The following is a 22,840-nucleotide window of genomic DNA, read 5'->3' on the forward strand; positions in this document are numbered from 1 at the left end:
CATGACTTTGGCAACAGACGAAACGCTAAACGACCCGAGCGACATCTTCAATTCTATTCAAATTCAACATATTCTGATACGGGAAAACCTAGAACTATCCAGCTTTTACTGAAACCTTTGTCCTATCAGGTACTCCCACTACCTAGAGCGATCCACCTTGCACTGGACTGCGATTAATAGTACGTTTGGGCTGTTTATTTTATTAATTAGATGCTTTTGGTCGACTATAGATGCACTACGCCCTGGCCCTAAAGTCATTCGCACATACCCACGCACCATATAAGTTCATAGATAGTGTTGAAGAATTCGCACCCGGTATCGTGACATGGCACTGCATAACAACCAACGCTGAATAGAACCACACGCTGCAACTTATAACAGCTATTGTCTAATAGAGTCTCTACAAGCCTACCCAGAATAGTTTTTTTGTTTGCCACTCTATTACACACATAAGCAAACAATACCTCGAATGGTTAGTAGTCACCACTCAACAGCGAACAATGACTATGGCGTTACTAACTACTGCGTGTCATTTTAATACTATCTATCAAAAAATATCACCTGTCCAAACCAACTAGACAATGTTGCCTAGCTGAACAGCGACCTCAAATCAACGACGATCGGATGTATCCCTCTCTCCAATAAAACGATACAGGGCTACAACAAAAATCTATAGGAAAATGACAAAAAATGACGCCTCCGTATAGAGAGTGCACAAAGTCGCAAGTCTGGCCCCAATAAACGGCTTTAAATTACATCAACGCGTAGCACTAACTAACAACCCAACCCGAAGCCTTACATGGGCGTACTCGTAGGGAATTCCTCGTTAATTTCAACAGCCGGTCGTTATAAGCATGGTTCAACCGTTGTCTCCCGTGATCCCCGCCATTTGTCCGGTCATTACTCAGCTATCGCTGCAGAAACCTTACAGTTTCTTCGAAAATTATCGCAACCTAGCTTTGTTAGTTACCGCATGAAATTTACCTCAGCTGCATCTCGTTTAACGAGTCATGTATTCGAAATACACGGCAGCGAGGCTTCCCTTAAAACGGTTTCGTTGTATGCAGATCATCTTGAAGGTCATGGCGTTTGTGTTGCAGCTGGTGGTAACACTACCAACTGTGGAGTCGGTCTACTATACATTATATGTAAAACAACTTAATGCGCGCCTGTGCGTTGTTTTTCTCCTTCTTGCAAAGGGTTTTTAGAGCTAACGCTGGTTTATCACTTCGCTTGTGGTTGGTTGAGCTCAGGTCAGAGATGTAACGTAGCCCTCTTTATCAGATAATGCTGTGCTTAACCGACTCATCTGAGGCAAGAAAGAAAACCGGATTCAACAAGAAGTAACCGGCCAGTTAGCAAGAACTAGGACAAGCAGCTCACCTGACTCACGTTAAAAACTGTGCGAATTATACGCGGGCAGATTCAAAAACCGGACTAGTTTCTGTCTTTGAATCGTCGTGATAACGGCGGGAGCAGCAGCAGCGACGGTGGAGGCGCTTGTGTTGACAGTATGAAGTCACCTGCCAGCCACGTTCGGTCTTGTCTTTGCGTGGTTAAAAGGAAGTCAGCTTTACAGTCAGGTTCTTGGCGTTGTCGTGGCAACTGGTGCAAGTGAATATGCATAGAAGATGCCGAGTATTGTAAGGTGGGACTAAGGGTGTGGTGAACGCGCACGGTCTAACTTATTTTGATAACACACTGCACGGGTCATTACAAAAGGGGTACGCGGAATACAATATGAACATTTCATTTGTAACTTGCCATTTGTTTTACCCGATAAATGTTGACTCTGGAATAATGCCTTAAGATAGAAAGATAACCAAATAGATGAGGCTGAACTGTTAACGGCTGAAAGAACCAGCTCATGGCTGATTATATATCTACTATGACCTTTCGGCTTGCTTGCGTATAGTTAAGCAGTTATTTGTTGAGATCAAGCTTATCGAATTTGCAGCTGAAGCAAACTGGGTCGTAGTGAGCCCTTTTTGACCCCACTTGTTTGAGTAAAAACCGTTATTTACCATTAGATATATACGCATCATTTCTCCTGCACAATACTAACTCAATTGGCCCTGATTAAAAATTTGTGTATATATAACGCTGCTACGATCAACTACAACTTACGCCGATCCGTCACAGAAGCAAATATCAGCGATTTTCCAGGCGTGGCATTTTTAATTAAGAATACTAGGTAGTACACTATGTACATTGGTAGTTCAAACTGCTACTAAGATATTTATTTTATCCTGAAGCAAAATATGTATTACTCTGAGATAACATGGTCCTGGGACGCACGCGTTAGAACAAATACACTCTGCTCTATGAAGAAAAATGAATAGATCGACAATGGGTCAAATAGGTCATTCTAACGAAATACCCCATTCCATTGGTTTACCTCTATTGTGCTATATTCAGACAACAGATTACTGCCTGTTCTCTTACTTTTGGCGAACTGATTGGTCCAGCGTCAGCCACAAGAAAGCGTATCTCACAGTGTGCGTACAATAGTATTGTACTATTATCAATGAAAAGAGTCTCAACGATCACAGTGGATTATCGTGCGAGCAAAAGCATGGCTTACCTATAGTCAATGCTGAGAGGCGCTCGTTAGTCTTCCATTGTCGGTTTAACTGTTCAACCGCGTTCTCGCTCAGGTCTAAACAAAGCACTCGGCAGCCGAATACTTTGCAAAATCCGATACCGACGCCTGTCTTCTTCTGAGCTTCCCCAATCGAACGCCACTTTCCTCTTACCTTTGTATGCATAGGGAGATTTGTTTTTGGTTGGTATGGTTTCCGCAGAAATAACAGTAGTGGTTCATTAAAACCACATGTGCCCGCGTAATGCGCTTGCCTACTAAACTAAGAAATATGTAATGGTCTGGGTTCGAAATCCGGTGCAGACACCCGTGTTTCACGCTGGAAAGAGCCGTCAGCCATCTGAAGAAATGCGTGATCATAGTGGTAGAACAAACTTAAAATTCATTAAAACCACGTACAAGGTGCCTCCTTTTAGTGATCTAGGTCCTTCCAGGGCTCCCGTTAAGATCAAATAACCAGTGTCGTTTTTTATGCTTATCCCGTAATCGGTATCTAATCAATTTCAGCCAGTATCGAAGCAGCCGATAGCCCTAGTAGCACCTTTCGGCCGAATACCATCACTCGGATCATCATTCTATGAATAACCAAATCAACTATCGGTTGATTTTTAACTTGGTTGACCTTTTGCGTGTTGTCTGCTACAGCTGCTTCTGTTACCTGTTCGTCTTTGCTGTCTCACTAATCTTCAATAACTTCAACAACTGGCAGAATCTGGCAGCATACTTTTTGTTTACGTAAGCAAACGTGACCTTGCTTTGCTGAAATCTTTCGCTTCTGAGACGGACTAAAGATGAACAAAAGATTAGCAGAATCCCGATACTGAATAGTGGCGAGAGAGAGAAAGAGAGAAAGTAATGCGTAAAAGCCTACCCCGTAGAGACAGCGATGCTCAAAAGCTTAGCGTGTGCTTCAGAGGCTAAACTAAAATTGAAGCTAAGGTTGACACCTTTCGTTACGCAGTGAATAACATTTGCTGTAACGGCTCGAGCAGGTAAGCGTTCATTGTAGAAAGGTAAACAGATCGATTTCGGCCATTCGTCTCCAGCATCCAATGAAGAGATACCAACGAAGCATTAGCTTTTGTTAGATTACTCGTTGACCCTGCATCGACTCGACCCATAACGACCCTAAAAGATAAAAGAATTTCATGGGAAAATATGCACGCCGAACGCATACGGGTTACTGCACCAATGGAATGGAACGACGTATCCTACCTAACACAGCCACGAATCAAGTGCGTAACTCTATACACGTGTCGAACACTCACAACGCATAGCGCATCAGCGCAATAGTAAATCGAAGCTAAACCACCGACTAATTGTTATAGAAAACAGCGTCCACTGAGTATAAAACGAGCTCAAGAAGGTTTGTCTTATTGTTGGCCTTGCCCTCTCATTGTTGTTAGATTTCGTTGTCGAAACGTCAGCGCCAGTGTGTCGTAATAATAACGGTTACATGGATTTGAACGAATAATATAGAGAATTAGCACTACGACTGTCCGTTTACAGCGGCAATTTATCTGCTGTAGTAGTACTGTTAGCGATCAATAACGATGGACTAGTTAAAAGAAAAAGGGCAAAAGGCATCACATGAAAGGGATAAGACAGGCCCCATGATGTTGTACAAAATTAAACTGACGATGTACAGATGAGTAGCGCTGCTTCGCTTATCAAGCCAAACTTTGGATGGCAGTCGTAACTATTACGTAGTACTTGCTGATGCAGAGCTGAACTAATTTGGCGATACAAGCGACTAAGTTAAGCGCTATTGCTTCCCATCGATAGGAACCAGTGTATAATAATAGTTCATGTTGCATTAATTCTCATTTATTAATCGTCTACATACATCCCCTCGGGTAGCAATGTAGGTACGATTTATGCACCACACAAAGACACAAAAAAATATTTTTGGTAGCAATGTAGGTACTCTCACCGAAAATAACAATGACAGCAGAGACAGAGAAAAACAATAGAACAGGCAAAACTATGCCTTCTTGCAAGGACCTTCTGCAAATTTACTTACTAGCCGGGACAAAGCAATGAACCTACGAAGCGTCATTTGCTTCCACAGGAACACCTTGCATTTTTCCCATCTTTACATTATAAGTAAACTAGACACGAACTTGGTGGTGGTATTTGTTGAGTGTCTTTTCTTTAATCGAACTCGAATTCGGGTTATATGCTCAGTAGAGCTGTGCAACTGGAAAAACCTTTTGAAAAAAAATTGAGAAAAAAGTTTTTAACCGGACTTCCTGGTCATGCTGAAAACAGAGATGGTATTGAAACCCTAATTTATTATTACAGTTGCTATCTCATTTGGTATAGCTATAATACGCGCAATGGAACATACACAGGTAGCTTTTGTATAGGGGCCTTTTGCTAGGGATCTATAGTTTATCCTGTATGTTTTTAAATAAGCTACTAATTAAATCTTACCTAGCATCGCTATTATTGAGGGAGCTCTAACGCCACCCAACTCTGATGACAAACTTCTTGCAGATCTGATAAGGGTGAGTTAGCTATACTAGCAGTTCAGGTGTGGCTTCTAGTTCTTACTTTTTTCGTATTGGACCACACGATTACCACTCACACTATGCCTTACAACCGCTGATGACAATTATTGGTCTTTGTAGCGTGCTATTACGATGGTTATAGGCAGTATTTCGTGACCTACTCATACATAGGCTTAAACATAGCACGTTATGTTCTCATAGGATGGTACCTCTGAATGAGTATCCTAGGCTTAACGCTAGTAAGACTGCTATCAACCCAGATTTTACAAATCAGTCCTCAAAAGTTGAAATTTCCTAAAGCTTTCAGCGACTATTTGCTGAGAATAAATTTAACAAATCGTTTTTTGTACTATATTATACATACATGTAGATATGTATACTATGATTTCAGCAGTGTGTTTTCGCTACGTCTTTTCTAGTTTTAGGTCAATTACAGGCATGCCGCGGTTCCACGCTGCAGTTTTATTATGTGACTCTCTTTGAATAACTTTCTCCGGCTTTAACGTATTCATTTGTACAGTCGAACAAAATATCGCACCGAAAAAAGAGACGAAAAATGTCAGAAATACGATTCAACAGCCTAGTAAACAAAAACATAATCGCGACATGCATCGTTTACTTGGCAAGCGCTTCATTTCTCATATGCTTCATTGACATCATATGATAATACTTTGACCGTAAATGCTCCATGACTTACTTTTTTTTGAGAACTTTCAAAAACCCTATCTATAGCATAAGTATTATAGTGATAATCGTTTAATCTTTGTATTGGCACTGTATTCTTTGGATGTAAGGAAACCAGCTAAAAAAAAACCAACTGTTCTATCGACTAACATACTCGTTTAATTGAAAATATCGGATGCATTCGCAGAAAACGACTCATCGCTGTGTCAATCCGTTGAGGTAAATTATGAAGTAAGTAGTGCGACCATTATGTAAAAGAATTAGAATATTCTAACTATTTAGATATAACTTCATAAATGCCATTTAAATGCAAAAAGTAGCAATGAATAGCGGCTAACCAATAAAATTCAAAAAGTAAAGCTTATGTAATATATGAGGCGGGCATATTTGCCTATAGGAGTCAGTCCACCCCCGCATATACTGATTGACTCCATTGATAATATTAGATCGTGGGCTATATGTTATTCAGTCGACCGATTAATACGTAGATAATTCGCTAGCACATATCCGCGCTAATTTTTTTCTCCGAGAGAATTTCAAGGCAAGCAATAATATCTGCTTACTATTTGACACTAGCTACCGGCCTATAGCTTTTGTCGTAAAAGATCAATATATAAATTTTGCTCATGGATACCAGGCCCCAGATTCAGATCCTTTTCATGGTGGCGTTGTGAAATTTAAGCCAGACACAGGCACCCACTAGACTTGCACATTTCCCTATACTTGATCCCGACCTGATACTTGTTTTAATATTACCTCGGCTTCCACTTTGGTCTGCAATTGCCCGCACCTACCGATAGTTTATGATAACTACACTGCTATTCCTAGCTAGGCAACGTATAGGTTCTCATAGCAATTGCGAACATCCCTTCGCGACCTACGTGCCGCATGTAAACCTTACGGTACCATAAACGGTTTCCAACGCCAATTGAAGATCCTATTTATTCTCCATTAGTGGCGTCGTCTTCTGTTTTTCCATTTGTATGTGTCAGGTCCATCTTTACACCGCTCCTGATCCCGTGACTAGCATTTGAACTTCCTCGGCTCTGCAAAAGACGGCGGGAGTGATTCAATAAGGGAAACGAAAGGAAAGCGCGCAATCTCAGTATATAGGGCCCCATATTCTATTACGACCCTACAATAGCATCGCGACAACAGTGCGGCTACGAACAACCGACACCGACGCGTATACTCTTCAGTACTACACATTGGTAGATGAAAAACCTCCAAGTCAGGGGCCATGACGTCGAAATTTCCGACTGTCGCCGGATCAGTCAACAGCGCCTGCTATCGCTACCCTCTTGAGCGAGCCTTTTCTGTCAGGCGCTTCCCCACACAGAAGCAAGGCGGATAGCGTCTAAATTTCTGTGCCTCATGTTTAGCCAATATACCATTGAAACAACGCTGCAGCACTCATGTGCGCATAAATTGGAGGTAGGTAAAAGGAGGAGAACTACCAGGCTACATATGTGTATACACATTGTCTGCAGAAACAAAACAACATATCCTGCAAAAATTAATTGAGTGCCATCTTTACTTCCGTCGACGCTGAAGAAGTCGACCGTCTACAGTCAGGTCGAGAACACAAAGCCTTACTGGGAACGAAAAAAGAAGGATTAGTTCATTGAACCTGGCGACGGCAATCATCATATTACGGTAGTTCGGTCTGTTTTGTCAGACATTGCTCCACTGATATAAATTTCTCTTATATCAACCATGATAAAATTGGATGACCCTATGGTTGCTATTTGACCAGCGTTTAAAAGAACATCTACCGGTTTTCCTACAATGACAAAATTGCATCAGAATCTGTAGATAGGTAGATAGAAAAGATCGACTCATTTTTTGGCGATTCAACGAAAGCCTAACGCGCAATCGCTTTCAGTATGTACCCAGTGTTAGCGTTGGCAATTACCATTCAGCAAGTTTGACAAACTGCATCCACTTTTATGTTCCCCCTTTATAACCAGTTCTTGTTAAATCGATTATTAATCTTCATCGTCTGTTTATTTGCTAACGGCGTCTACCTGAACTTGCTTCGATGTTATTGCTTCCTGAGGAGTTGTCGCCTCAGCAGTAGCATCAGGAGTAACAGAAATAACGGAAGATTTTATATATATATTAACAGCAGAACCAGCAGTTGCTGATCAGGGCGACGTGTTGCCTGCTGTTCCAATAGTCTTCGTTAGCGATATGATCAAGATGACATTCTGAGATGTTACCGAAGTTGCTGTTGCTAACGGTTACGATAACGATAATAGCCAAACACTGATTTGATGGCGATTATGCTGTCAGTTTACCCCAATCCGGCCCTGATCTTATTGGCTTTCCCTGACACTACCGAACACACAACAGTTCTATTGTCGTAGCCAAGGACCGAGCGGTCGAAAATACGGCAAACAGTCGAAAAGGCAAGTAAGTCAACAAGCGACCGCAGGAAACCATTGTGAATGAACGCAAACGTCAACGAACGAATGATGGCAACAGCCACGGCAGCGATGGCACCGACATCGCACACAGGAAGAAGCTTCCGTAGATCGAGTCGAACAAAATAAGCCAAGTAGCCTCGCACGTGCCTGCTTCGGGTGTTGAATCGACAGCGAAAGGAGCGACACTAGTGACGAAGACACCGGGGGCTCAGATTAGTCAGGTAATGAGGTACTGCCGCCGCGGCTGCGCTACCGACATTTACTTCTACCACAGTCTGTTGCTGTTCCGGCAAAAAACGCCGGGAGGGAAAACGGAGGCAGCCGGTTGGGAAAGCCTGCACCGAATATCATTCAATGCAGACACGCATCTATGAGCTCGTCAATAACGGTTGCTGTTTGTGTGTGCTTGTGTAGCGATTACGAACTATCATGATCAGCGTGATTACCATCACCAGCATCATTCCTATCATCACCAGCAGCAGCATAGCCAATAGAAACAACAAAAGCAGACGACAGCGAGAGTAACGACAATAACAGCAACGACGACGATGACATGTAAGGCATGATCATAGCATTTCCGAATATCTCTATCAATGACGGACGAACACGACACCATTGGCAGTGTCTAAGAGGCTCGAAGATCTAATCGAATAAAATACTATTATGGTCCTACTTGCGAATAGTTGTCGCTGAATCGACGTGAATCAGGTATATATCATCTAAGAAAACACACAATACCAACGTAACGGCTACATTGGTTCACTTGTGCCCTTGGTTAATTGGATGCAAAGACTGCTAATCTTTGCATCGAGTTATTCTGTTGCTTGTGAAAGCGCTCGAAGACCTTGCTGCTGATGGATAGGGTCGACAAAAAAACGATTCATATAACACACAACTTTTTGACCATGCTTACGAACCCGTTAAATGGTTCGTAGCTAACTGCGGCTCCTTACGAAGTCGTTTTCTCCCGCTTCAGGCGTTGAGCTTGCGGTCAATCTAATAAATCAAGTTCCTTTTCGTGTGGTTGTACAGTTTCTTTTGCGTCACCATTTTCATGAAAAACCCAAAGAAAAACTGAGAATGGAAAAGGTTGAGACGACTGGACACTGATATGTAATGAACCTAAGCGCAACGGGCGTATAAGTGATCGTTATTGATTTGCTCGTGCGTGACCTGCAATTTTAAAAACGCAGTTAGGGGACCTTACGACGAAAATGACAGCAGCGATTACCAACGAACAGAACGTCTACTGTGACTGTTGTGGTTAGTCGTTACATTTGCTTAGTTCGTTGCATAAATAATAATAAACATATATTTAATATTATGAATATTTATTTATAACACCTTTTCCGCAATAACCTTAAATGATCACTGTATACATAAACAATTTCTCGCTCCTACCCGAACGAATAAGATGGGCCGTAGAGCGATAACAACATAATTTGATTTTTGTTAATAGAAATTATTGATGAAATTCTATGGACATGGTAAATTCTCTCTGTTTAGCCTCGTTTCAGATTCATTATAGAGTAATATATACAATTATGTAACCGAACGTTTGATGATCTGGCCCATACAGGCACCTTCAGGGGACAGCTTAAACCTATCAAGTTCGTGTGCGGCGATGAACTCACAACAACTGTTGTCAAAAACTAAGAACCATTTTGAAAAGAAGCTAATTAATATATATTTTCAGTTCGTTTTCCGAACAGTAATATTCGAAATTAGAAAGAATAGCTAATATTGATGAAAATAAACAACGTGCTTACATTTGCCTAGTTAAACATCAACATTTTTGTGCAAATTGAGGTAGCGGTTTTCGTTGGGTTTATCCCCTAACAACGCTTCCCCAATACCGGACGAAGTTGGATTATGGATCTCTGCGCGTCAAAATATAGAAGATAAAACACAATATGCGCAGTTTCGATTAACAAAAGTTCCGGATTGAAGGGAACAAGTTTTATTAAATTAAATAACACCAGTTCATACTTTCGTCGTTAATTTTATTCTAAAAGTATCTATAGCTAATTACGAATTTGAGTCCTATCTGTTGTACAATTACTTATTGTCGGATGAACATTTCCATCTAACATCACACGGATACGATTGTATCCCATTACACATAAATACATATATTTCGGATGTACCATCAGCCTAATGTATACGCTACAGAAGGAGGCACCTTGCCTTTGGCTTTTCTTGCAGCTCCGGCGTTTCCAGGACATTTTCTATCAGCGATGCTGAAAAGTAGAAATGGCTTTACTTGACTAATAATTGAATAGCATAGAAATCCGTGTGTATCATTTCAGATTGCTTATTCCGATCCTAAAAGGAGACGAGATTTGCATTAGTATTCTGGCAACTACTGAAACCCCTACATTTAGAAACAAAAATGTAATAAAAATAGTAATATTACCCGAGCCACCCAAGGGTTCTATTCCCACGACTAAGTATTTGTTGCTCCAACTCGAATGAATTGACTCAAACTAACGCCGGTGCACTGTAATGTTATATGAAAGAATCAATGCGAAATTAAAAAAGAAAGAAAGGAAATCATGCAATATCCTGGCTTCGGTTGAAAGCAATGTCTGCGTAGAATTCTGTGAACTTTTTCTGCCTACCTCGGGGCGTATCGAGACGTCTTACGTTTATGAATATATGAAAAGAAGTTAATAATAATAATAATAAACGAAACATAATTAATGTTGTCTGCCAGGGAAAATATTTAGCTTGGTTGCTGGGTCATAGCGTGGGCCGACTGCCATCGCCTGTGATGGTGGCGATGCCTCGAACAGAGCCAACAAGGGCGCTGCTGTTATTCGTGAGCTAAAAACGTCATTCAGTAACGCACCGTTCCGTACAACAGATGCGCAGGCCTACCGAACGTAGCACGACTCTTAGATATGGACGATATACAGGCAACGACTACGACGATTTAGCTAGCTGTAAATTGTCTAAGTGCTAAGAATGTATGGCCATAACGATCTGTCTCGTTGCTATTGGACGCGAAATGGCTAATTCGCGGCTAGTCCTTAAACTTAGTCATGATTAGGGTCAATATTTTTAGTAATTATCAGAAACTGAGGCCTCTTTTACAATCGAGTGATTTCGAAGTTTTTTTTCGTTAGCTGGAATATAAGCTAATTTATTGTATTTTTTTAAGCTTCGTAGCTATTTGCATTGGTGAAAAAAGGAACATTGGCCCACTCACTCCAAGTCACCCAATTCTACCATATTGTATGTATTTCATTGGACGTGTTCGATTAGCTGTCACCCTAGCTTGTACATTCCTGGATATATTACATCTAGAAGAAACCATATTGGTATTATAATAATCAGTTTAAGTTTGTATAGCTAAAATATATTGCAACAATTAAAAATATTAAATCGACTTTAACTGCCTCACCTAGTTATTTTCAGCTCCGCTTGGAATGATAAATGCAACTCTGCGACACCAGTATTTAAATTTCTAAACCATGACGTGTCCGAGTGTCCACTCGTCAGTCTTAGGTGGCACGCAAATCAAATAAACAAATTGTCGGGAAGCGACAGGTTGTTGGACAGGCCAATTTCCCAACTGGAAAGATGAATTTGATGTCCAAAGCCTTACTGTAATACACTGAGAGGCAAGATCACGTTTGCACCTATCCTAACCCATTTACCGGATGGCAAGTGATACAATGGTGATTTCCTTCAGCATGAATTTACATGAGATGAGCTTTCAAAGGTGGGCCGGCCTTTTAGTTCGACAGAAATTTGCTATTTGGAAGTAAATACACAGAATATACTGAGCTTAATTGGCAATCGTTTTGGGCGCTGTATGGTTATAGCTCTCAATCAAAAGACTGGAGAGCCATAGAATAAATACAAAAAAAAAGCGTACGCAAATTCTGATTTGGGTTCGAGTAGTTATTGAAATTGTATTTGCAAAGACCAAGTTCAACTGACTACCTAATAATCCAAATCATGATAAAAGGGTTATTAAATAAACTGTACTCAAAGCTACGTTCCACTGCCAATCTTTTAGAGGCCACATGAGAAAATATTTTGCTAAACTTGAAAAAGTTATCCTTCAGTATAACAAGTGTGAAGAAAAAAACAAATGAGACTCAAATTTAACTCGGAAAGTTTCTAGTGCTAGTTTTAATAAGATACTATAGCAGACAAAGGTAAAGAATCAGATATTCTTAATCTGTTGATTAATCTATCGACACACAACTAGAAACCACAACCTTTATAGGGCGCTGCAAGTATCCTCATTTCAAGTACAGGCTTACTGGCGTCTCGTTAACATCTTTACTCACTCATATTTCTGGGCATTTAGTGGGCATACAACTGCTGACTGGTCTTACGACAGTCAATACGAATGTAAGCCACTATACAATTGTGTGCGGCAAGTTTACTAAGCAGCAATAAGCAACTTTCGTCGTCGACACTTAAGTGCGATGGGTTGTAGTGTAATCCCCCACAAGCGGTACGTACGCTGACGACGAGACGTATCCTTAAAAGCCAATCGAACAAGCCAAGAGCGCAACGGTCCATCGAATGAAGTCCTTTGAGTCGTCCAAAGAGAACCAGCCATCGCTAAAACAACAGTAGTTTTGCGAGTGAAATAACGTCGAGCCAACAGTCAACAGCTGGCATCAGCGTCGTGTAAACGCCTTCGCTTAATCATTGTCGTATTCGTTGTGGGTACGGGGTCGTCGCGTCCTGACATGCGTCCAGAACACAACAGGTCTACGGCCATCGGATTTAAGCGTCAGTATTTGGCCGGCATTTCGACGTAGCCTAGTGTTATTAGTAACGAGAGTTACCAACTGTTTGGCAGGAACTTTGTCGCGCGGGGGGTCCGAGGTGAAGTAGGCCTGATGGCGAACATCAACACTGTCAGCATCAGACCCATCATGCTCATTGATGGCTTACCTCTTGCCCGTACTTTACTACAACTTTGCAGTGAAAATTACTATAGAGAAGCTAGTTACTGACACATGTGGCAAAAGTGATGATGATACAACAATTCAGCTACTCGCTTATGGTTACGAGTTGGGGATGATGTCAGCTGGACATGGGACAGAACTGCTGAATGCACTTTGCTAGGGTCTGTCGACAGAATCCCCCGCCACAGCCTTGATCGGCGGTAAATGAAGCAGTGGAGGAAACACTATAGTAACAGTGCTTCAAAGCGTTGGATGCGCGGACGTATGTTGGTCAAACAGAAGCAAGGACTATTATCTCTTATTCTTCGTTTTCGACTTATCTATAAAATCGAATTCTCTCCTAAACCAGCCATGCTTATGCAAGCGGGCGGCAAGCCCGGGAAAGCACGAACTAAACCCGAACAATAGAACAACGGATGATCAGACAAAACAGACAACACGGAAAATATCAAAACGAACGCTCCTTAATCGAGCGTAAACGATTGCCATCGCCCAAAACTGCGCCCAGAATTCCACTGCGGATCGAAAAAAAACTGCCAGTACCAAATAAACGAAAAATGTAAGAAATTGTTGAAAAACGTATCGCCGGAAAAATGGATGGTCGTCGGATGGACGGCGCGAATCTTGCCTTCGAGAATATTGGCAAATACCAGCCAGTACAAGTACCGCAAGAACGATCGCCGTAAATATGAGCTGATGCATTGACAGGGGCCAACAGAAGTATGAAGTGTGTCAAGGTGTGCATAATGGAGGACGGCATAAAACTAAGGGCCAGAGTTAGTATTCAAATCTAACACGCAGGTTGAAAGAGTCCAATGAATTTCCTCAGTTATCGATACGTACCTGGGCCTTCAGCAGCGCATAACTTATAGATATTAGTAAGCAAGATACAAGTATATATAACCACCATATCGTCGTCAGGTCCCAATTGTCCATCGGCTTGAAAGTTTTCTGTGCTAAAATTTAGCTTGAACGATTTAGTTTTGGAACTAGTCGAGTTTGCCATAGTCGTATGCCATTAAACTGACGCTTTTGGCGGCTCTCTAGGAGCTTCGTTTATTCCAAGAATAGACAAAGTTTCGATTTATAATTTTAGTCAAAACTACTGTATCGTAAGATACACCGCGGGGCCTATTTATCACTGAACAGTCTGTTACATCCTATATATACTACATAGAACTAGCCTTGAATAGGCTCAAAAGATGTAATTTGAAGATGACGACAACAACAACAACAAAGTGCATTTATTTAGGTGTATTTATATTAAAAGTGGGAACTCAGCTGATAAAGGGTGATATACATTTTTAGTATTTGCTGATGTGATATGAAAGAAAACTGAAAGAACAAAAAGTATAAAATATCGGAAAAAAATAGCTGAAAATCAGGTATCTATACCGATTATTTCTGGACACTTTTACGCTGCTTACTTCAATGTATTGGTATATGGGCATGAGCCCGATCACCTGTTCACCCAACGTCTAGGTAAACCGATGAAAAATATGAAACTAGTTTCGCTTTTACCTATTACACATAAAGTTCAAAGAATCAAAAAACCTAGCGAGAGCAAGCTTTACAGCAATCAAAAGTAGCTCAAAATATTCCTCGATTTTGAGATCCTTCATTTTAGCTTCAAGCCGCCGCACAGGGCTAGGTTCCAAGTAGGAAGTTAATTGATAGAATCCACTCATTTGTTGGTTCGGTAATGAACCATTTCGGTGCACAGGTGTGCAAAATCTAAATCCTATAAACATCTTAGTGAAATAATGTCAGCTAGTTCCAATAAAAAACTTACCCACTGAGATGCGTCGTTCTTCGGCGTATCCGATGGAACACCAGTTATGCTAGCTTCAGTCCGGTGCCAGCTGATTGACAGTTTTCAAATAGAGTATCTATTAATATATCCAATTGAAGAAGTCAGTAATTAATGTGTAACATGTACGTGCGTAGATTCCCGTCGATATCCTCGACTAATTAACTGTTTCCTGCTGATCTATATATCCGTGGAACGAATCCGGTGTATATGAAGAACCAGCACATTGAGTTAGCTCACCACAAAGCAAAGATCACATAATATTAAAAATAATCCACCACAAGGGTTGTGGGGCGGGAGGGGGGGGGGTGACAATATTCCAACTCGAATTATTTTTTATCCTCACATTCACTAACGCACACAGCAAATCCTCGATGGGTGTTCCTTAATGGTTTCTCCCGTAATAGCTCCCACCTTCGAAAAAGTTCTTTCTTAACACATTTGCCTTATTAGCTGACAACACAACTGAACAAACTGGGAAACAAACGGCAATAAAACAGTGAATTCTCTTTAAAACTCTCGACAACGAATAGAGCGTGATTGTTAACGGTTGCTGGGTCGGTCAGTCGCCAAGGTTCGTTCTCTTCCTAAAGTACCGCAGTTACTTCCTAATCTTGCTCTTTTGGCAAGCTGACACTACCACAACAGGAACCTTTGCCAAATAGCCAGTAGGCACCGCTAAATTTCTATAATGGCCTCTTGGCGAATTTACCTCTGCTTATTGCGCGTTCTTGCTCTGATTGTCGTTGTCGTCCTTGCTGTTGTCGATTTTTACGAAACGTTGCGTTATTTGTAATTGTTTAATGTCTTTATGGTAATAACACGCAAATCAGGCAACGGTAATACAGACCGATATTGAACGAGATCACTGCTAGAAAGTTGTTAGGGGAAGACACTTTCACCTACGCTGCCCTGAACTAGCTATTTCTCTTTTCCGTCGAACGATGCCGTTTTCGTCGTCAGTTGACGCGCCGTTGTGGTTGTTAGGGGAGCCTGTTCATAACGTGCACCGCTTCTTTACTTAACTAGAACACTGAAAATCTAGCTTGCTTCATCAAATCCAGTACGAAATCGTCGTCCTCGTCACACTATTTGTTCATGCTCCCCGATCTTCGACGAAGTGGAGGTGCGCAAAGTTCTCCAATCCTATGCAGCACCTCCGAGACGGCAGTCCTCTTAAATGCAGCTTTTCGGAAGAAAGGATTACGGAAGGAAACCTGTCCTTTTTCGGAGTGGTAGAAGTTAGAACACCGCGGGGACTGCTTCTTTCCACCAGCCACTCAGAGCCACGATGTGATTTTCGTCTGCTCTAGTTCTTATCCGATCGCATCGTTGCGACCAGGAACACCAGACGCCTTTGCAGCACCTCCGCACTGAACCACCGCAGAGTTTCGCAAAAACACGTGACAATAACAACAACGACCACGACAGTACTATTAACTAGCGCCACAGTTAGCCGACAATGTAACGAACAACGGCCACTGCCGCTTAGTTGCTGCCCTGAGCTCCGCGGCTGCTGTGACTGTGGCTGCTGTTCTAAGCGGCGCTGGTCGTCTCACCGATCAGCGCGCCAGGACACCCTTTGAATCTTAGCTCTTTCCTACGTTGTTCAGCTTGGTGCTAGAGGCTGCCTGTTTCTGCCTCTTTAGAATCGCAAAAGGTTGACGCCGTCGCGTCTCTCGCCACTCCGCTGTTGAGAGAAGAAAAGGGGGAGTCAGTGCTGCCGGGCTGGCTGGCGCCGCAGCCACCGCCGTCGGACAGTGTTTCTAACTGACGGTCTTTGTGAGCGCAGTAGTTAGCGTCGTGCTCTTTCCTAAGCCACCTACAACTGGTTTTTCGATGGTTGCTGCTACTATTGGAGGTTCTGCCATTCGATACCGACCTCAAGTGGAAATCAATCAATTAGTAGAGCACAGAACAACCAGTAGCGATCATCGCTATCACATTCAGCATCATCGTTACGTATATTCCACTCCTATGCTATACCGCAGCGGGACAATCTCCAGATTGTGATGAGAAATCTATATCATAGGCATTGAGGTAAGAAGCGATCGCTGGACGGCCAGAAAGACAGGTAGTGTTCAGCTGCAGCAGAGCCAGTACGGCGACCGCTAGCACGAATAACCACCATCAGACGTCGATAAACTGAACGGTGTAAGCGACGCTAGATCAATAACACCAGTAATAACAGTAACAACAGCAGTCCGCAATGGTTACCGGTTACTTTCTGGCACGAAGGGACGTCAGCTGGGAATTTTTCGTCTTAGTTGTCGCTGTGGCCGCTGATACGACGAAGTGGTTCCACTCGTCCGTTTACTCTCTCACCCATTCGCTTGTTGTACGGAACGGAGGGTAGTACCGGATGGCTGTGGTAGCAGCGTTGTGCTGATGTTATGGAAGCGGTGATCCTGCGTCGGGAACGGACACGGTAGCAGAAGCAGGCAGATCAGTCAATTGGAAGTAGGTGGCCATTCCTCTCACCCGCCGGCAGAGGGCGCTAGGGAGCAACGCACCGCCGTGGGAAAGAGCGAAGGAATGAGGCTGTCGGTATGTGTGGGTGTAAGAGAAGTGCAATGATGCTTGCGAGCGCTGGCGGTGGCGGTAGATTTTGAAATCAGAGAGTTTTTAGATGCCTCTAAAGATTGTCAAATAGACTGAGTGAAAACTGATTAAGTTATAAAATGCTATGTTGAGCAAAGAATGGTGCCTGATAAATCAGAAGAGTATAGGCATGTTTGACTTTGTTTGCCAAATAAATTTACCTTTAATGAATAAGCCTTAAACCTGATGTAAACGTTAGACATAAATAAATAGACAGTAAATACAGTGAGTATAAAAAATTCAAACGTCTGTAATGTTTGAGATTTAAAATTATTTTTTTATTTATACAAAATATGCAGTGTTTACGTGTTTTTCTTAGAACTCAAAGCAAACCTCTATTTTTGAATTGTATGTGCGATTAAATGAATAAATAAATTAGTACTTACTGAACCTGGCAAATTCCTATGGTATCCGAGAGGTAGGATGCGAATTTGCGCAATGGTGGTGTATGTACAACTCGAGATATTTGTTTTATTCATCTAGCTCCGAGATTAAGGTCTGCACTCATCAATGGACAGGTTGTACCCACTGTAACATGATTTTTTAAAATCTAAAATAGCGCTTATTCTATGAGGCCGCTTCAGCAGGCGAATGTTTTAAGTAAGAAACTAACTATCATATCTTTCATAATTAACACGCTATGACAGCCGCAATCGACAGAACGTGAGTACACAGGTATCAATAGGTCACAGCTTTTCAATTTTATTGGTTTATACTTTATACCGAACATACAGTACCAATAAAAGATAATCTATTTTTTTCATTCTACTTGTAAATCGCGGTCCAGTTCGCCGCACTATACATTTGAGTGTATATATATATATATATGTGCATAGATATTCGCATATAACCCCCTTAGCTGTTACTTTTGTCTGATGCAATGCTTACCTAAAACCCCGGATGTAAAGTTCAAAACATTTCTTTTAGAAGATAGAAACTGAACCTATACTGTCAGATCGACGGTGACGGCCTGTGAAATGTCCACGGATGAAACCTACAAATCACTACATCACTCAAGCCAGCGTCTATACTTTGTCGTTACCGACTTTACACAAGTCAACTTTAATTCAAGAACCATTGTATTAGCACAGCTTGTATCGTAATTCGGTCGCTATGAAAAATAGGGTCGCAGAAAAAGGCGTCAGGCAATAGGTATTGCCCGCGGGGCAGTCATTTTATGTCTTTTTTTCCTTATTAATAACCTTCTTTCGTGAGATAAGCAACTGCAATTCTCCAAGAACATTTTGCACGCCAACGATTTCGTGACGTGCAGTAAAAGCAGAGTTTATTTGCGATGTAAGATAATAGATCAGCAGTACAGTGCCCTGCCACTTCGGTCCTCAAAGCAATTAGTCTAAAGGTTAAGTCATAAGGTTTCGGAGAGCATGCAGACTTGCCTTCGTGCGTGTCGGCTAAACATTTTCAGCTCATTCACGTAGCTTGGTTTGTTTAACTCTGATATAAGGTTTTGTGGTACAGACTAAAGGAGAAAAGGAGCCGAAAAAGGCGACGTACCAAAAAAACCTCAAAAATTTTAGTGGATAGAGACTATGCGTTGTCGATCTTAAACGCCACATAGACTGGCATTAACACAATTTGTTCGACAAAACAATAATTTGTTCGACCTCTTGTGGCATATCGTATCTTCATCAACAGACGGAGGATAATTTCTCGTTTTGCACTACGCCGTAATGACCAGTGGTGACTGGGAATGTACTGAAATTATATTTACCTAGACACAAGGTTTATAGCCCACGGATTTTATCCTCTACTATGTAACGTGTAGGTACACAGTCAGGTAGATGAGAGCGTAAATAATAGAAGATTAGATTGTGTAGGTCTGGCGGAGAACAATTCAAATCAGCTTCATTCAGCTCGCTGGCTCAAATAGATAACATATCTTTCAAAGTGAACTGAAATTTTAAAATAATCTCTGTATCATAGTCGCGTATATGAAGGATTTCCGTGCAAAAGCGTATGGTTATTTTTTTTTTAATTCAAGTTAGATATATTTTCTAAATCCCGTTGTTGGTTGCGATTATTTGATGATATACCCTAGGAAGCAATATAGTTAAAAAATAAATCAAAATGACACGAAACTTGAGTGACCAGACAAGATTTGGCAAGTTCAGCTCATAAATGCTGTTCACTACATCATTGTTCACGATAATATTTCCAACACAATGAAGGCAAAATGACTATTTATTTTAAAAATTGAATTTCTTGAGTTTACCCAAAATAAAACTAAGGTTATTTCCATGAATATCATGTGTACGCAAATATGAGGTTTATAGAAGATTGTCGAGCTCGGTAGATGGAGCATTTTTGCTATGAGACGTGCACAGGGCACCGTGGTCTTATTTAACTACTAAAAGCTGAAATTGGTGTCGAATGAACCACTATCCAGATTGAGGCAATGAGAGTAGTCATGTATAGAGGATGGTTTAATTTTATTATTCGTTCTATGTCTATTTAAAGCCAAATCACCAACAATAACTATCAGCAATAGGCTAAATTACTGACATTTCGAATTCATTAAGGTTGATTTTTTCGATTTAAAGTTATGCAGAAATCGCTATCTTTTATCTAGAAAATGTCCATTATTCCGGAGACTTGTTAGCATTTGCGTAAAGCTAGGATCTCGCTTTCCAGATAGGTACAGTATAAGCAAGTGAAATGCCAAAATACCAGAAGGTGTATCTGAATATGAACGAGTACTAAGACGTTAATGACTGCCGGTGGAGTTCAGATAGGCCAAAAACTATCCTGTGACGACACAATAGCAACGTGTTTGCTCACTAAACTTAGAGAAATCAAGTGAGGTAGTATAGGCCCAAAGCCGAAAGTCACCTCATTTCAAGCTGGAAAGAGCCAGCCGCGTAAAGCGATGTTTAACGACAGAACCAGACGTAAGACTCGGAACATTTAGATTAACACCACGCTGGAGAAGCACTGAACGCAATTGGAACATTACCATTAAAGATTGACAGGAAAGTACCCTGTAGTTAAATAGGTATAAAAAAAAAGGCTACTAATAGAGAGCTGAAACTTACGTATTTTGAGATTTCGGCCTGTACGCAAAATGAAGTTAAAAGCATTGAAGTTGTCTATAATCATTTGTGCTCGAAATGCGACTAAACTTAATAAACGTTAATAAACTACTAAACACAGTATCAGACGGCTGGTTCCGAGCAGTGGGAAGGAAGTGTGCCCGCGCTTGGATTTAATTCCAGACCACCACGTATCCCTCAAATTTACCAGGTAAACACGCCATCATCGGGATTTACAATTCATCTTATGGCCTTATAAATACGCTTCGGTCATGATATAGTTATACAACATTTCAAACTCTCTACAAGACAACTAAGGAAGGAAACAACACGAAACTGCTCCTGACCGAAGTGGCAGAAATCTAGAAGAGAATGGACCAATATGCCACTACTGCTTAGAGTAGAATATACTACAGTATGAACTAAAATGCTGAAAATCAAGTCAAGTAGGACCCTTATAATGCTGGATAACTGAATGTAACGCAGAACATTTGGACGAGCAGGCTCTCTAAAGATGACTAGAGCCATCGGAATGGACCAAGTATGAAGTTACCGCTCGGCAGAAATCTTGAGTCCTTTAGATTTGCGAAACATTCGTTGAGCTAACGGCCTCTGGGTGGATTAGGGTAGTGTATACGACTGTAACGGTTATACCAAGAAATGCTGCCGCAACAACCTGCTGATGAGTCAGCATTGCTATTATCATATTGTCACCAATTAAATTCTACTACAATTATACGTATTTATTTTTTATATTTTTTAGCAAGGCTATCGAGTAACCTATCGAATAGTAAAGTTCAAATTAAAAACCGCTAACTGTTCCAAGACAAGATACAAGCGAAAAACGCGTGACATGTTTTCTAAGATACCAGTCATCAGAAACAAACGCATACACTCCTTAGTAGTCTGTCGAAAATTTATGAGAGTTCGTTGCATCCAAGCTGGAGACGCGATAGCGTAGCAGCATTTGAACCGTTATATACTCGAGCCTTAACAATTTACCAAGGTGGCAAGCCGACATGACTGTTAGATTTTGTTTCCGATTGCTTCCGCAATTTCCGATGCTTTTAATGCCAACACGATCTAGCATTCGTGTACCCAACAGTATTTCGAAGATTTGGCCTTAAAAACCCACGTTTCTCATATAAAAATTCTACAAATAGGAACGTTATCAGCAATCAAAGATCGAGATAGAGTGATTGAGAGACAGTAAGTGAATAATCAAATCAAACCATTTTATGATTAGTCCGGCTGTGAACTTTTTAAAGGTTGCTCCAAAGCTAATTTGTGGGAGAATCGTATTTTTTAGTTTCAGCATACAACGTTTTCATTAAATGCAGATAAAGTTTACCTAACGTATTGAGTCCATCTTTATTTTGCTTTTTCTTTTTCGCTATTAGGACACTGTTTTATTGTCGTTAGTGTCCCCAACCAGGCGACGTCGAGAACTTACGTGATCAGAAATTATGCCTTGAGCTCGTTTCCTGCAAACAAAGTCTTGTCGCACGCCAAGGTCCTTGAAAGTCTTATTTCTGGTGTTCAATTTACATGATTCTGCAAGGTAAGTGATAATATATAATAGGTACTCAAAAAAATAATAAGGATTAAATCTTAAAGCAGTTTAAGCTGAAAAGTTTTGAAAACGTACATAACTTTGCGAACAAATTTTTTTAGAATTTTCTGTTTTCCTAGCAAGTAGGGATATCGGCAGTCTGTAGACAACTGTCTGTTTAGGCTACCAGACTATTTCTTTATATGGCCAATTTTTATCTCTAAATTTAATGTGTAAAATACATATTATGCTATGTATATTTATATATATTATGCTATATATATTATGCTTCGTTTATATGCTCATATTGTTATGGAAAGATTTCATGTAAAATTAATGGCTATACCAAAACATGGACTTATCCATTGAGTCGACTTGCATCACAGAACTTGAGATATTTAGGAATCAACCTAGTCATATCAATATCCTAGGCGCGAAGCACATACAAAACGTACTACATCAGTGTACAGTTATATAACTGCAATATAACTATTGATACTAGTATGAACCTTTTTAGACGTGCTATAGCCGATACTCTTGCTTGTGTGTTAGTTTAACAACCGCTATGTAAATAAAATTGAAATCCAAATAGTTCATTTGATCTAGTCGAATATACCGTTTGATCTATTTAGTTCTATTCGAAAAATGTCTCGGAATGTCTT

General features: G+C 40.9%; 1 protein-coding gene across 5 annotated transcripts in view; it reads right to left on the reverse strand.

Moving 5' to 3' along the window:
* Nucleotides 1–22,799, reverse strand: part of LOC111265522 (uncharacterized) — a 126,324-nt gene extending 103,525 nt beyond the window's left edge. For all 5 annotated transcript variants that reach the window (XR_015313092.1, XR_002683500.2, XM_086970527.1 and 2 more), the window contains exon 1: nucleotides 14,958–22,799. The gene's annotated coding sequence lies outside the window, so the exon portion shown is untranslated. The remainder of the gene's footprint in view (nucleotides 1–14,957) is intronic.
* Between the last annotated feature and the right edge of the window lie 41 nt (nucleotides 22,800–22,840).

Source organism: Varroa jacobsoni, unplaced genomic scaffold (assembly GCF_002532875.2).
Source record: "Varroa jacobsoni isolate VJ856 unplaced genomic scaffold, vjacob_1.0 scaffold_979, whole genome shotgun sequence".
Lineage (NCBI taxonomy): Eukaryota > Metazoa > Arthropoda > Arachnida > Mesostigmata > Varroidae > Varroa > Varroa jacobsoni.